The following is a 15,111-nucleotide window of genomic DNA, read 5'->3' on the forward strand; positions in this document are numbered from 1 at the left end:
CCTCACTCAGGATGATATTTTCTAGTTCCATCTATTCACCTACAAAATTCATGATTGCCTTGCTTTTAATAGATAAGTAGTATTCCACTGTGTAAATGTACATTCTTTGTCCATTGTTCAATAAAGGGACATGTATATTGTCTCCAGTTTTTGGCTATTGCAAATAAAGTTGCTATAAATATAATTGAACAAATTTCCTTATAGGATGATCAAGTATCTTTTGGGTATATGCCCAGGAGTGGTATAACTGAGTCTTAAAGTAGAACTATTCACAGTTTTCTGTAAAGCTGCCAAGTTGATTTCAAGAGTGGTAGTATAAGTTTACATTCCACCAGAATGTAGGCATCTTTCCCTTGCTCCACATACATGCCAGTATGTGCTGTCCCTTGAGTATTTTTTTATTCTTAGTCATTCTGATGGATGTAAGGCAGAATCTCAGAGTCTTTTTGATTTGCATTTCCTTGATGACTAAGAACAGTGAAAATGGCCTTCCTACCCAAAGGAAACTACAGATTCAATGCAATTTCCATCAAAATTCCAACACAATTCTTCTGAGAGTGTATCTTAAAAGAAAAAATTTCAACTTTGTATGGAAAAAGAAAAACCCCAGGATAGCTAAAACAATACTGTAAAATAAAAGGCCTTCTGGAGGTATCACCATCATTGACTTTAAGCTATACTACAGAACAATAGTAATAAAAACTGCATAGTATTGGTATAGAAACAGACAGCCTAGTCAATGAAATTGAATCAAAGACCTAGACATGAACCTACAGATCTACTGACACTTGATTTTTGAAGAATCCAAAACCATACTTTGAAAGGGGAAAAGCATCTTCAGCAAATGTTGGTGATCTAAGTGGATGTCCTCAGGTAGAAGAATACAAATAGATCCATGTTTTTCACCCTGCACAAAACTCAAGTGCAAGTGGATTAAAGCCCACAACATAAAATGAGGTACACTAAATCTAATAGAAAAAGTGGGGACTACCTTTGAATGCACTGGCACAGGAGGCAACTTACTGAATGGCACACCAATGCTCAAGCACTAAGATCAACAATTAATAAATAAGACTTCATGAAACTGAAAAGTTTCTGCAAGCCAAAGGACAGCATCAATAGGATAGAAAAAATAGCCTACAGATTGGAAAAAGATCTTCACCAACCCTATATCTGGCAGAGGGCTAATATCTCAAATATAAAGAACTTAGAAACAACACAATTAAAAATGGAGCAAATGAATGTGGAATCTGGAGAAGATGAACTGGCTTCCAGACTGGACCACTATAAGACAAAGGCTACAAGGCACATATTCCTCATCTGGCATTCCTAGTACCATGTGGATGGCTCGCTGGAGAAGGACCACACCCTGACCCCATTAGGTGGGGAACAGGCTGAACTCAGGGGGCTCCTACTTGCAAGCCTGGGACTAAAGTTTAATAAAATTGTCCATCCCTCTATGACCCATGCAGTAGAGACCACAGACATCATCAGTAAGCACCTGCCAGGTGTCTGCAGAGTCAACACAGACTTGCTATGGGAAGGTGGCCCCACTGAACCGGATCCACCTGCGTCTCACTGGAAGCCAGAGGCTGTGCAGTATTATGAAGATGGAGCCCGGATTGAGGCTACCTTCAGGAACTGCAACCACCGAGCTGATGCCAAGCAGGAGGAACACAGTTATGAGATCTTCCTACGTCACGCCAACGTCATCCGCTATATTGTTTGTAGGGCACTGCAGTTTCCCCCAGAAGGTTGGCTCCTCCTGCCCCTCAACAACACAACGGCAGTATCACCCACCTGGTGATTCGACCCAATGGTCGTGTTGCACTCAGGACCCTTGGGGACACAGGGTTCATGTCCCCAGACAAGATTACTCGGTCCTGAGGCTGTCTGTAAGACTGCACCCTGTCCTCTGCTGGTGGCCTGCCTACAGCCTTCCCTTGTCTTCCACAGCTGTGCTGTGGCTTCACGTCTCCAGAAGAGGATATCTCAAGTGTCACATTTGGGTGCTCACTTCTGGCTCAGGCTGAAGAAGGCAACGTATGAGTTAGATGGCCTTTTTGAAAGCTCTCTTCTTTATACTATTACCACCAGCACAGCCCTCGGCGGTGAGACAGAAGCCTTCCTAGGCAGAAGGCGGGCCTGTCACGGGTACTGTATCACGGGATTGTAGTAGATCAACCGAACACTCTATAACCTCTGGAAGACCTGTCAGGTAGTGTGGTGGTTGTATACAGGTGGTTATTCATATACTGCAATCTAGGGACTTTGGTTGCTTATTTATCAAAGATTTTCCTCATGTGGGTTCTTGCTTTGAAAACCAACTTCTCAGCTCAATTAAGAGATCCTGTGTCTATTGGGTTTGAGTGGTGGACAGAGGGGTTGGCTTCCTATAAGGTAGATAAAAGCCAAGAAAGAAGTGGCACCGGAAAAAGACTGTGGCCTGTATAAGGCAAGTAGGTGATAGTCCTATAAGAGGTTCCTTGGAAGCAAAGATAGCCCCCACTGACTGACCAGAAGAGGTGGCATATACTTGTAATTCTAGCATCTGGGAAGCAGAAGCAGGTGGTTTTTGTTTTTGTGACAGAATCTTAACCGTTGCCCAAGCTGGCTTCAAATTTGAGACCCTTCTGAGTCTTGTAATTGTTGGGATTGCAGGTATATACTACCACACCTGTCTGCTCCCAACTCCCCCCCCCCAAAAAAGTACAGTTTCTATGAAGTGGTTGTGAGCATTTTCTGTAATCAATGCAATGAATTGGAATATTTGATGTATCTCTCTGTCCTCTTTGGAAATAAGTAATAAAATTTTACTTTAAAAAAAATGGAGCATAGAGCTAAACAGAATTCTTGACAAAGGAATCTTGAATGGCTGAAAAACACATAAAGGAAAGTTCAGTTTGTGTGTGTCCTTGCATTGACAAATCGGTTCATTAATGTTGAGAGATATCATAATGCTTCTTATTTTAACATTGGTAGTTTGTGGTGTGTATATGCCTGCGTGAGTGCGTGTGTGCAGCCAGTGTGTGTGTGTGTGTGTGTGTGTGTGTGTGTGTGTGTGTGTGTGTGTTTCCTTTCTCCTGTTTTCCCTGATATAAAATTATTTAATTTATGTTTTGTCTTGAAAATAGTTAAGGTTCTTGGGTTAGAGTTTTTCCTAGTAGTATCTTCCATAGGGCTAAAATTGTGGATAGATATTAGGCAAATTTGAGGTTGTTATAGATTATCATGTTTTCTCCATCTATAATGACTGAAATTTTTGCTGGGTATAGTATTCTTAGCCAGCACATGTGGTTTCTTAGAGACTGCAAAACATCTGCTCAAGTGTTTCTGACTTTTAAAGTCTCAGTTGAGATGTTGGGTATAATTCTAAAAGTGCCTTTATACATTACTTGGCCTTTCCCCTGCGGCATTTAATATTCTTTCTTTGTTCTGTGTCTTTTGATTATTATGTGATGGGAGGATTTTTTTTTGGTCTACTCTATTTTATGTTATTTAAGCTTCTTGTACATTTATAGGTATTTCATTTTTTAGATTGTGAAAATTTATGATTTTGTCAAAAATATTTTCTGGGTCTTAGAGCTAGGAGCTAGAGAACTTTCCCTTCCTCTAGTATTCTTAGGTTTGGTCTTTTTATATTGAAACGTGTTCAAAACTTCCTGGATGTTTTGTATCAGAAAATTTTTTAGACTTAACATTTTTTAACCTGTATATTAATTTCTTTTATTGTATCTTCTCTTCCTGGGAGTTTCTTTTCCATTATGTTTATCCTGTAGGTGATGCTTGCATATGTAGTTTCTCTTAGCTAGGCTTTTACATTTGAAGGACTCCCTCAGTTTGTACTTTTCTTATTGCAGGGGCCAGTGTGCAGTTTATTTGGATTGGTTATGATTTAATTGGACTTGGCAAGCAGAGAATCTGTCCTGTTGAAGTGAGGTGGAATTTCACCAGGTTATCCCTGGTGCCAGCAGGTCTCCTAACCTGGTCCCCTAACACCTGTTTTCTGGTCTTTCTTGTTGGTTTTTCTGAGTGGCATTTGAAATTAAATGAGTATGTCTTTCTTCCATGTGCCCTAGAAATCAGCCCTAAAGGGAGATGTTACTCCTTCAGGCCTGTTTTCTCAAGGAATGTACAGCTCTTTTCTACTATGTTGGGGTTCCTTAAGAGCTCTTCCATTTCACTGAGGTCCCACCTTAGGGGAGGATAAATTATGAGGGAGTCAGATGGGATCAGATGAGATAACATGATAGCAGGAAAGAGTGATATCAGCAAAACCAAGTCACGGGAAAATCACTTTCTAAATTAGGATGTATTTCTGAAAGAACATGAGGACCAGAGTTCCAGTCCCCAGGACCCATGTGAAAAATAAAACTTGGCATGGTGATGTATACTTGTTATACTATTGTTGGCAGTATGAGAGGCAGAGGCTGGTGATGGGGATTTTAGAATTGCTGACATTCCTAATCCTACAAAGGAAAGGCTTCAGTCAGATCACTTTCAAATGATAAGCTTAAAGCAGACATTACTTCCAGACACTATGATAAATATTTTGAAGTTGGTACACTTCAGATTACTGTCACAACTCATTGAAGACATAATAATGTATAATATACAATATAATTTAATATGAGGAAGATTCACTCTAAATTGTTTCTAGATTTTAATGATGCCTTGTTTGATTATTTTGATGACTGTCCGTATTTTAAAAATAAGAAAGCTAAATTTGTCAGACACCTTTAAAAAAAAAAGCTCAGGAATAAGAAGAGGAGGAGGAAGAGGAGAACAACAGCAACAAGAGAAGAAGATTGCTTTTAACCTTTAAGATAACTCAACTTCGATGGCAAAATTATAGGCTAATGTTGTGACTATTACCCAGAGACTTTGAAAATACTGTAGAAATATGGAAGACTGACAAGGAGCGTCAGAAGAGAGGACTGGTAGAACTGTAGACATTTCTTACAGATACCATCATACAAATGTGCTCCTTCCACAGGTTTACATGCTAATCCAAGTTTAGAAAATCTAATATCAAAAAAAAAAGTTGACGTTTTTTCACCAATGTTAATACCTGCTTTGGCCTTATTAAAATTATAAGACAATGTCACAAAACTGGGTTTGAAGTTCAGGATTTGAAAAGAAGAATAAACATCCTGTTGTATGCATAGTTAAAACCAGGAAAAGACCTTCCAGAATCAGTAAGACTCTATTGAACTAGCTACACTTCTGTGGTAACCTGGACTTTGAAATCTTGAAGTTCCAAGGAAAGTATGGTCTTTTCAAGAGTATGCGGCAGGGGTTCTGCTCCTCATCCAATAATTATAATACATATATTTCCTACAGGTATTGTTTCTTATGAGTGGGCATAACATAGGAAACGGCATTTCTCTGGGGAAGGAAATTGAGACTGTTAAAAAGCAATGGGGAAAGTGATTACTAACATATAAAATATAAATTTCTAAGTTAGAAGAAATTTTGCAAAGAGCTCATATTAAAATGTGGAAATTCTTGGTAAGATTGGTTTTCTTACTGACTTATTCTTAGTTAAATTTAAAAAACAACAGAATTCTCTCCAGTATAAAGAATTTTGGAAAATGTATTGTAATTTGAGACTATACTTCATATACCATATACCCCCTCTCTCTTAGTGTGACTTAAACCACAAATTTCAGCATTCTTTTGAAATAGTTTTTACTAATGGAAGAATAGCTAGACTCTGTGTGTGTGTGTGTGTGTGTGTGTGTGTGTGTGTATTTAGCTTTAAATAAAAATAAAATTGTCATTGAAGCAAAAAATAAATGTACGTTCCAATGTGTAGTCTCATGTCCTACTGGTTTCCAGGGTGGCATTCATAACTAAGCTTGCCACTGTGGCACTTACTGTGAACTTAGCTGTGCATAGACCAAGCAATATCACAGTCACATGCATCCTGATGTTGCTGGGATCACAACCTTGGTGTGATGCATGTCAAATGTGAACTGGTCTATGGATGAAAAACTAATGGAAAGAGTTTTGTGATTTTTAAGGAGATTGATATGGTTTCTGTTGAAAATAAAATGGAGGAAGGAGTACAAAAAAGCTGACTGTGCATTCTATTTAGTCCTGCAACAGACTGTATTCTTAGAGATTTCTCTTCAACATTAACTGGTAGGCACTGAAATTGTCTGATTAGATCATCTTCACTCAATTGTGATCTTTTCTGTCCTTTCCATCATATCTCAAAATAAAAACATTAAGAAAAAGAAATAAAACTTAATATGAAATGAACGAATCTGCCAGAAGTTTTATTTAACTCAGCAAAACAATGAGGGAAATTACAAGATATAGCAATAAGAAGAAAAGGAAATTGAAAGAACCACACATATTTTATGTAGATCATAAAATTTTGAATAACTTTTTTAATAAATATAAAATTGGCTATTGCCATGAAGCAATAATCAGCTATATTTCCAGGGTATAATTTGCATTTTCATAAACAAGAAATTGCTACCATTATCATCAAGTTCATTGATATACAAAGTAACTGAAAAACAATGAAGACAAGCAACCAAAAATGTCCACCAGATAGGCTACCTAATCCACTTAGGCTTCTTGTTTGTTTTTATTTGTTTGTTTGTTTTGTCCTTTTCAATTTTCTGGGTTTTTTTCCTCTGGCAATCAATTTAAATATATAGACAATACAGAAGGAACGGTTACTTCAATTTTACCAAATATAAACTCTGACATAGGACTCAAAGGAGAGCAATAATTTTCTAATCATTAACTTACTAAAAACCATGATTATGAAACCAATTGTAATTGTATGAATTGCTTCATTAACTATAATATATCCAATGCACCATAAATGAATATCTTCTCTCCCGAAGTTATGAATTTTCACAATTTAACAGCAGGAATTCCAATACCAAAGTTAGAACTAGTATTCTGTTAGCCTGCACTGCAGGATGCACACTGACCAGCTGGATATCACTATTTTCCTCTATCTCCACATTTTCTGGTCAGAGCCTGCACCTATACTTTGTTTTGTTATCGCTCTTCTCTTTCTTTTTACCATCCCCTTTCTTCTGCTCCTAAGTTTCTAAAACTAGAAGCTAGTAAAAACATGAGTTACACAAAAGTACACTTTATAAAGGAATTTTCAGAAATGTGCATGACCTGATAATGAAATTACACTATCCCACTGCTTCAAAGTCTGAGGCAAATGGCTCTTTTACACTACTTAATTTATAATGGTCTTTATCACTGGCTTTCAGTTTGTCTTTTTTATAGTTCATCAGTGACACATTATTCTCAATGCTCACAGACATCTTTGGTCAAAAGTTGAGCATTATATACTCCATAGGATGCATCACATACTTCAAAAGTACTTAGCAACATATTTATGAGAATATTAATGAATATCATAAAATATACCTTCTGGTGCATATCTGTAAAAAAACTGAGAATATAGCTAATTATGTTACAGAAGCCTGCTTATCATGAGTGCTCAAGCAGTGATTAGTGTTCTTTTCTCTAATTACTCGATACGTGAGAATTGTGTAGATAGTAGAGAACTCCAGAATTATGTGTGGAGTTCTTACTATGCTTACTCTGCAATCTCAAAAGGGATTAACCATGTCTAATATATGCCCCAATAGCACCAACAGATTAATGGCAATTCAGGTATTTTTATATTAGCTGCTGTAATGTTTCCAATTCAGGATTTACTGTGCTGGTTTTGAACAGATACTACCTAACTTAATGCCAGAAAATACATTAGGCTCTTGGAGACATAGGAAGTGCTCTGTGCTGAGAAATAGATGCAAACGGCAACCAACAGATTGGGAAAAGATCTTTACCAATCCTACAACAGATAGAGGCCTTATATCCAAAATATACAAAGAACTCAAGAAGTTAGACCGCAAGGAGACAAATAACCCTACTAAAAAATGGGGCTCAGAGCTAAACAAAGAATGCACAGCTGAGGAATGCCTAATGGCTGAGAAACCCCTAAAGAAATGTTCAACATCTTTAGTCATAAGGGAAATGCAAATCAAAACAACCCTGAGATTTCACCTCACACCAGTGAGAATGGCTAAGATCAAAAACTCAGGGGTCAGCAAATGCTGGCAAGGATGTGGAGAAAGAGGAACACTCCTCCATTGTTGGTGGGATTGCAGACTGGTACAATCATTCTGGAAATCAGTCTGGAGGTTCCTCAGAAAATTGGACATTGAACTACCTGAGGACCCAGCTATACCTCGCTTGGGCATATACCCAAAAGATGCTCCAACATATAACAAAGACATGTGCTCCACTATGTTCATAGCAGCCTTATTTATAATAGCCAGAAGCTGGAAAGAACCCAGATGCCCTTCAACAGAGGAATGGATACAGAAAATGTTGTACATCTACACAATGGAATATTACTCAGCTATCAAAAACAACGAGTTTATGAAATTCGTAGGCAAATGGTTGGAACTGGAAAATATCATCCTGAGTGAGGTAACCCAATCACAGAAAAACACACATGGTATGCACTCATTGATAAGTGGCTATTAGCCCAAATGCTTGAATTGCCCTAGATGCACAGAACACATGAAACTCAAGAAGGATGACCAAAATGTGAATGCTTCACTCCTTCTTTAAAAGGGGTACAAGAATACCCTTGGCAGGGAACAGGGAGGCAAAGTTTAGAACAGAGGGAGAAGGAACACCCATTCAGAGCCTGCCCCACATGTGGCCCATATATATACAGCCACCAAACTAGATAAGATGGATGAAGCAAAGAAGTGCAGGCTGACAGGAATTGGATGTAGATCTCTGCTGAGAGACACAGCCAGAATACAGCAAATACATAGGCAAATGCCAGCAGCAAACCACTGAACTGAGAACAGGACCCCTGTTGAAGGAATTAGAGAAAGGACTGAAAAACCTGAAGGAGCTTGAGACCCCATAAGAACAACAATTCCAACCAACCAGAGCTTCCAGGGACTAAGCCACTACCCAAAGTCTGTACATGTTCTGGCCCTGGCCTCCAAATTCATACGTAGTAATGAATAGCCTAGTAGGGGCACCTGTGGAAGGGAAAGCTCTTGGTCCTGCTAAGACTGGACCCTCAGTGAATGGGATTGTTGAGGGAGGGTGGTAATGGGGAGTTGAATGGGAGGGGAACATCCATATAGAAGGGGAGGATGAGGGGTTAGGGGGATGATCGCCTGGAAACCAGGAAAGGGAATAACATTTGAAATGTATATAAAAATTACCCAATTTAATAAAAATGGAAGAAAAAATAAGATAAAAAAATAAGTAACAGGACAATCAAAAGATAGATACTTACTGTGAATTACAGAAAGTGTTTACAAATCAACAATTTTACAAAGAATTCAATATTTCATACTAATATAGATAATTTTATAAATAATCAATACTCATATGTAACTTATAAAAATGTAAAATATAATATTAAAACAATCAGTGAATTGCTATTATAGAAAAAAAGATGGGACCATTTAGAGCTTTCTGGTCAACTAATTTTCCAAATGACAAAGCACAACTCTAACAAATTTATCAGGTTCATATTATTTCATATTTCTATGTATTCTAACTATATAGAAAATTCCTATCCATGCTTGACAAATCTGTATGAGTAAGTTTCTCTCCACATGAATGAAAGAATTCACCCTTTCTCTGACACTTTTATAGCATTGTGTTCAACACAATTTTATTTATTGTATGCATAAATACATTTATCATGTGGTCATTGCTAAGTTGGTCTTTCAGGTTATAACTCCCTGGAGATAGAAATGCCATTCATTATTAGAATCCCAGTATCTAACACAGCCCCTTTCACAAAATGGCTTAGGAAATACCATCTTGATGGATTGATAAGTGGGGAAATAGAAACAATGGATTGGATTTTGTTTCTTCTAGCAAAGTAACTGATAAAATCTGATGAGTTCAAGACTATGTCTATTATTGGGCTTTAAAGCACACATTCTTGGTAGCTCACTAAAGCTACTATAATGGCCAATTAAGTTTTCTTTAACATTTTGGAAGATATAAGATAACCCATTTATGAAAAAGAAAATATAACCTTGTAACCTAAGTAAGAAATGTGTGAAGGTAACCTTAATATCATAAATAATATATTGTGGAAATATCTCTACTGTTGCTACATGAATTCTACTTTCCATTATAAAAGGTTTCCTTTTATTAGATTCTGATATTTAGTATAGGAGAAGCTTTGCAGTAGTGCCATAGCTAAATTAACTGGTGAACAAAAGAAAGCTTTTTAAAGTACAACAGAAATTGTGCCTGAGTTCCAAGTGTACTGTTTGAAGTCACTTTTTTGCTTAACATAAAGTAGTTTAGGAAAGGTTAGGCAAGTATGACTTCCTTCTATTTCAACGGTTTAAAGGATGTCACTGAAGACTATCATGTCCTTAATCAGAACTCATTTATATACATGTGATAGGACACATTCATCTTAATGGAGAGTTTATCTTGTGTCTTTTAAGGAAAAAAAGATTTTATAAAGGCAGAAAATATTTCGCCTAAAATACATTTACTGCATATGATTTACAAATGTAGGAGACCTACTTAATGTATTTTATGTTCTTCAATACAGCTTACTCAATTAATGTTGTCTGTCCACTTTTTAGACAATCCTACTGGGTTACAAGGTTTTTGCTGAAAGCTGTGCCTTATTTAGTGTATTCTTCTGAATGATTAATATAACCAAGTTAAAAAAAGAAGAAAGAAAGGTGTACTTCTAAAAAAACAAAGTAACTAGAAATCCCAAATTTTGTATCAGTTCAGTAACTCTTTCATTAACATGAAGAAATATCAATTTATGACTTGGTAACATATGTGCTGGTGCATAAAAGCAAGGGTTCTACGGTACAAGAGCTGAAAAAGTAAAGCAGAAATTTCTCTGTGAGAGCAGAGGATCACAACAGTTAACTCTCAAGTCACCCTCTGATCCTAAATTTGCTTTAGGATATTACTATAGAATATAACCAATATAAGTATCATTTAAATTTTCCCTAAAAGATAAATATATACAATGACAGAATGAAACTATACATTCAAGCCAATTAAAAAGTGCAGTAATTTAAAAGAAAAATATTAAAACATGACACCCCTTAACCAGAGATGAGAAAAAAATGTTCCTCTTGAACAATAGTCTTTTTCCTGAAGAAGTGGCATTTCTCAGGAAACACTGCCACTAGTGTTTCCTGCTCGTTAAAAATAACAAAATGCATAGACCTCTATTCTTTATGAAATGGATGCTTTGTTAAGTATCATTGGAGAAATATATATATACATATATATATATATGCATCTGAAATCTATTTTTGTGTCTTAACACAAGAAGCAACACCACCATCATGTGGCAAAAGAGGTTAACTTTTAAAGTCACAGATTAAATTTAAATTCATTCTGTAATGCTCTAGATAAATATATATTACTTGCACAAAATTCATATATTCATTTAATAATGCAGCTAAACTAAATTGTAAAGGAAAAACATTTATGAAGAAAACTGTGATTAGCTTCTTCAAGTTAGATTGTGAAGTACTGATGCTTGCCTGGTTGTATAATACTAGTGAAAAAAATAGAATAGGGCAGAAAGCTGATAAACTTAATTTAGTAGCATAATGATAGCTACCTGATAGCTAGCTAGGTATATAGATAATAGGTAGATAGATAATAGAAAATAGATAGATAGATAGATAGATAGATAGATAGATAGATAGATAGATAGATAATAGATAGATAGACAGATAAAAATAGATATCTAGATATATAGATGTGCAGATGTGCAAAGAATTCTAAAAGATATAAGTGACTGTGTCAGTTTACAGTTTCATCAATTTAATAATAGTTTATAAATGATATTTATTATAATATATAATATTATAACATATAATATTTTAAAATATGTTCATGAATGGAGAAGAGAGCCTGCTGAGGAAGAATGAGGTGAAGAGAAATTGGAAAGGGAATAAAAGCTCCTGGGAATGAATATAATGAAGTACAATTAAGCAGATGTGTGAAAGTGTCATAGTGGAACCAACTGTCTTACACAATCAATATACTCTATTTTTAGCAGTCTTGTTTTCTAAAATATATTATTATTATTTACTATAATTCATATTATATATAATTTATATATTCAATTATATACAATTATATATAATTTTAATATTTCCATGGGGCTTATCTCAATTGATTCTAACAGTCCTCTGATAGATCATCTGGACAAATATAGAGGAAAAATCAGAATTAAAGAACATCATACATCAGATTTTGACTTACTAAATTTCGACAGAATATTTCATTCTAAGAACTAAAGAATATAAAATGCATGCATCAGCCCATAGAAAATTTAATAAAATGCACCACATACTGGACACAAAACAAATATTAATAAATTCAGAAAAATTGAGAAAACTCTACATATACTATCCGACTTCAATATAATTTCAGTAGCAAATTAATCTCTAATAATACACAAACTCATGGAGACTAAACAGCATACAGAATGGTGAATGAGTGAAAAAAATTAAGAAAAAAATTTTATTAATTTATGGTACTAAGCTAAAATGAAGACAGCAAAACCATAGCTCTGGGACACTTTTAAAAGAATTCTAAGAGATTAAAATATGACTATAAGAGCCTACATTAAAAAGCCAGAATGAGTAAAATCATTGATGCAACTCAAGAATTTGGAAAAAAAATAAACCAAACCCAAGTCCAGTAGACAAGAGAAATAATAAAATCAAAGCAGAAATTGGTAAAATAGTAACAAAGAAAATAATTAACAACTGATTATTTGAGAAGATAAACAATATAGATGGACTCTAAGCCAATTAACCAAAAGGAAAAAGAGGGTTACTCAAAGATGACAGGAAAACATTATAATAGACACAAAAGAAATTTTTTCAGGGTACTATAAGTAAATACCAATTTTTTAAAAACTGTACTCTATTGAGTTAGAAAATATAAAAAGGGGAGAGGGAGAATATCTAGATTCATTTAAATGACTAAAGTTAAACGATGATAAAAAGGCTTCCAACTAAAAAATCCCAGGCCCACATGGACTCACAACAGAATTCTAAATTGAATTTATAAAAAGATGTATAGCCAGTACTTCTTAAATTAGTATAAGAAAATAGAAACAAAATTTCAAAGACAACTGAGACACAACAAGAGAAAAGTGCAGGCCAATATTTCTTATGAACATAGATGTAAAAGGATCTTCAATGAAACTCTTGAAAACTGATATAGGCATATTACAAAAAAGACCATCCATCTCAATGAAGTTGGCTTTATCCCAGTGATTCAACATATATGTCAATAAATGTAATAGGTCATATAAATTGACTTGAAGATAAAAATCACATGACTATTTCAATAGACACAAAAAAGACCTTTGACAAAACCCAAACTGCTTCATGAAAAAGCCCCAGGGAGTATAGGGCTGAAAAGAACACATCTCAACACAATAAAAGCTATGTATGACAAACCCTCAGCAAATATTATACTAAAAAAAAAGAAAAACATTTAAGAAATGTCACCAATTCAGGAAACTAGACATGGCTATCTGCTGTCCCCACTCTGTTTCAATAAAGTATTTGAAACAATGGTTAAAATAGTGAGAGAAGAGAAGGAAGTTGAAGGCATGTAAACAAAGACAGCTTACTAAAATTGAGAAATAATTATCAGATACTAGGTAAAGAGAAATGTATGACATTTTCATTTAATATTAGGAGGTTAAGCATGCCAATTAAAATTGCCAAGATTGTTAGAATCCGGATTCTTTTTTATTTAATTTATTATTTTTATTGGATATTTTTAGTTACATTTCAAATGTTATTCCCTTTCCTGGTTTCCCGTCCATATGTCCCCTATTTCAGCCCCATCCCCCTTCTTCTATAGGGTGTTCCCCCTCCCCAACCACCCCCCTTCCTGCCTCTGCCCTGGCATTTCCCTACACTGGGAAGTCTAGCCTTGGCAGGACCAAGGGCTTCTCCTCCCATTGGTGCCCAACAAGGCCATCCTCTGCTACATATGCAGCTGGAGCCATGGGTCTGTCCATGTGTAGGGGTTTAGTCCCTGGGAGCTCTGGTTGGTTGGTATTGTTGTTCTTATGGGGTTGCAAGCCCCTTGAGTTCCTTCAGTCCTTTCTCTAACTCCTTCAATGGGGACAGTGTTCTCAATTCAATGATTTGCTGCTAGCATTCGCCTCTGTATTTATCACGCTCTGTCTGGCTGAGCCTCTCAGGAGACGACTATATCAGGCTCCTGTCAGCATGCACTTCTTGGCTTCGTCAATATTTTCTAGGTTTGGTGGCTGTATATATATGGGCATTTTTAACACTTAATTCGAATACTTGGTGTGACTTTTTAATGTATTAATTCAGATCTTTTATTTTGGAGAATATTTCTTTTTTTTATTGGTTATTTTAACTATTTCAATGTAATGTATTTCAAATGCTATTCCCCTTCCCGGTTTCCCCTCCTCAAACTCCCTATCTCATTCTAACTCTCCCCTGCTTCTATGAGGGTGCTCCCCCACCAACCTATCCACCCTTGCCTTACCACCCTAGTATTCCCCTAAGCTGGGGCATCAAATTTTCACAGGACCATGGGCCTCCCCTCCCATTGAGGCTAAACAATGTCATCCTCTACTACATATGTGGCTGGAGCCATGGGTCCCTCCATGTGTATTCTTTGGTAGTTTAGTCCTTGGGAGCTCTAGGGTTTCTGGTTGGTTGATATTGTTGTTCTTCTTATGGGGTTGCAAACCCTTTCAGTTCCTTCAGTCCTTCCGGTAACTCCTCTATTGGTCCCAGTGCTCAGTCCGATTATTGGCTGCAAGCAACTGCTTCTGTATTGGTCAAGCTTTTGCAAAGCCTCTCGGGAGACAACTATATCAGGCTCTAGTCAGCAAGCACTTCTTGGCATCAGCAATAGTGTCTGGGTATGGTGTCTGCATATGGGATGGATCCCCAAGTGGGGCAGTTTCTGGATGGCCTTTCCTTCAGTTTCTGCTCCACTCTTTGTCCCTGTATTTCATTTAGACAGGAGCAGTTCTGGCTTAAAATTTTTGAGATGGGTGAG

The 15,111-nt window shown here is 36.2% G+C and overlaps 1 pseudogene; it reads left to right on the top strand.

Annotated features, from left to right (window-relative positions):
- The first annotated feature begins 1,228 nt into the window (after positions 1-1,228).
- On the top strand, positions 1,229-9,105 carry Pgam5-ps1 (PGAM family member 5, mitochondrial serine/threonine protein phosphatase, pseudogene 1; annotated as a pseudogene).
- Positions 9,106-15,111: the final 6,006 nt, after the last annotated feature.

Source organism: Rattus norvegicus, chromosome 2 (genome assembly GCF_036323735.1).
Source record: "Rattus norvegicus strain BN/NHsdMcwi chromosome 2, GRCr8, whole genome shotgun sequence".
NCBI classification, from domain to species: Eukaryota; Metazoa; Chordata; class Mammalia; order Rodentia; family Muridae; genus Rattus; species Rattus norvegicus.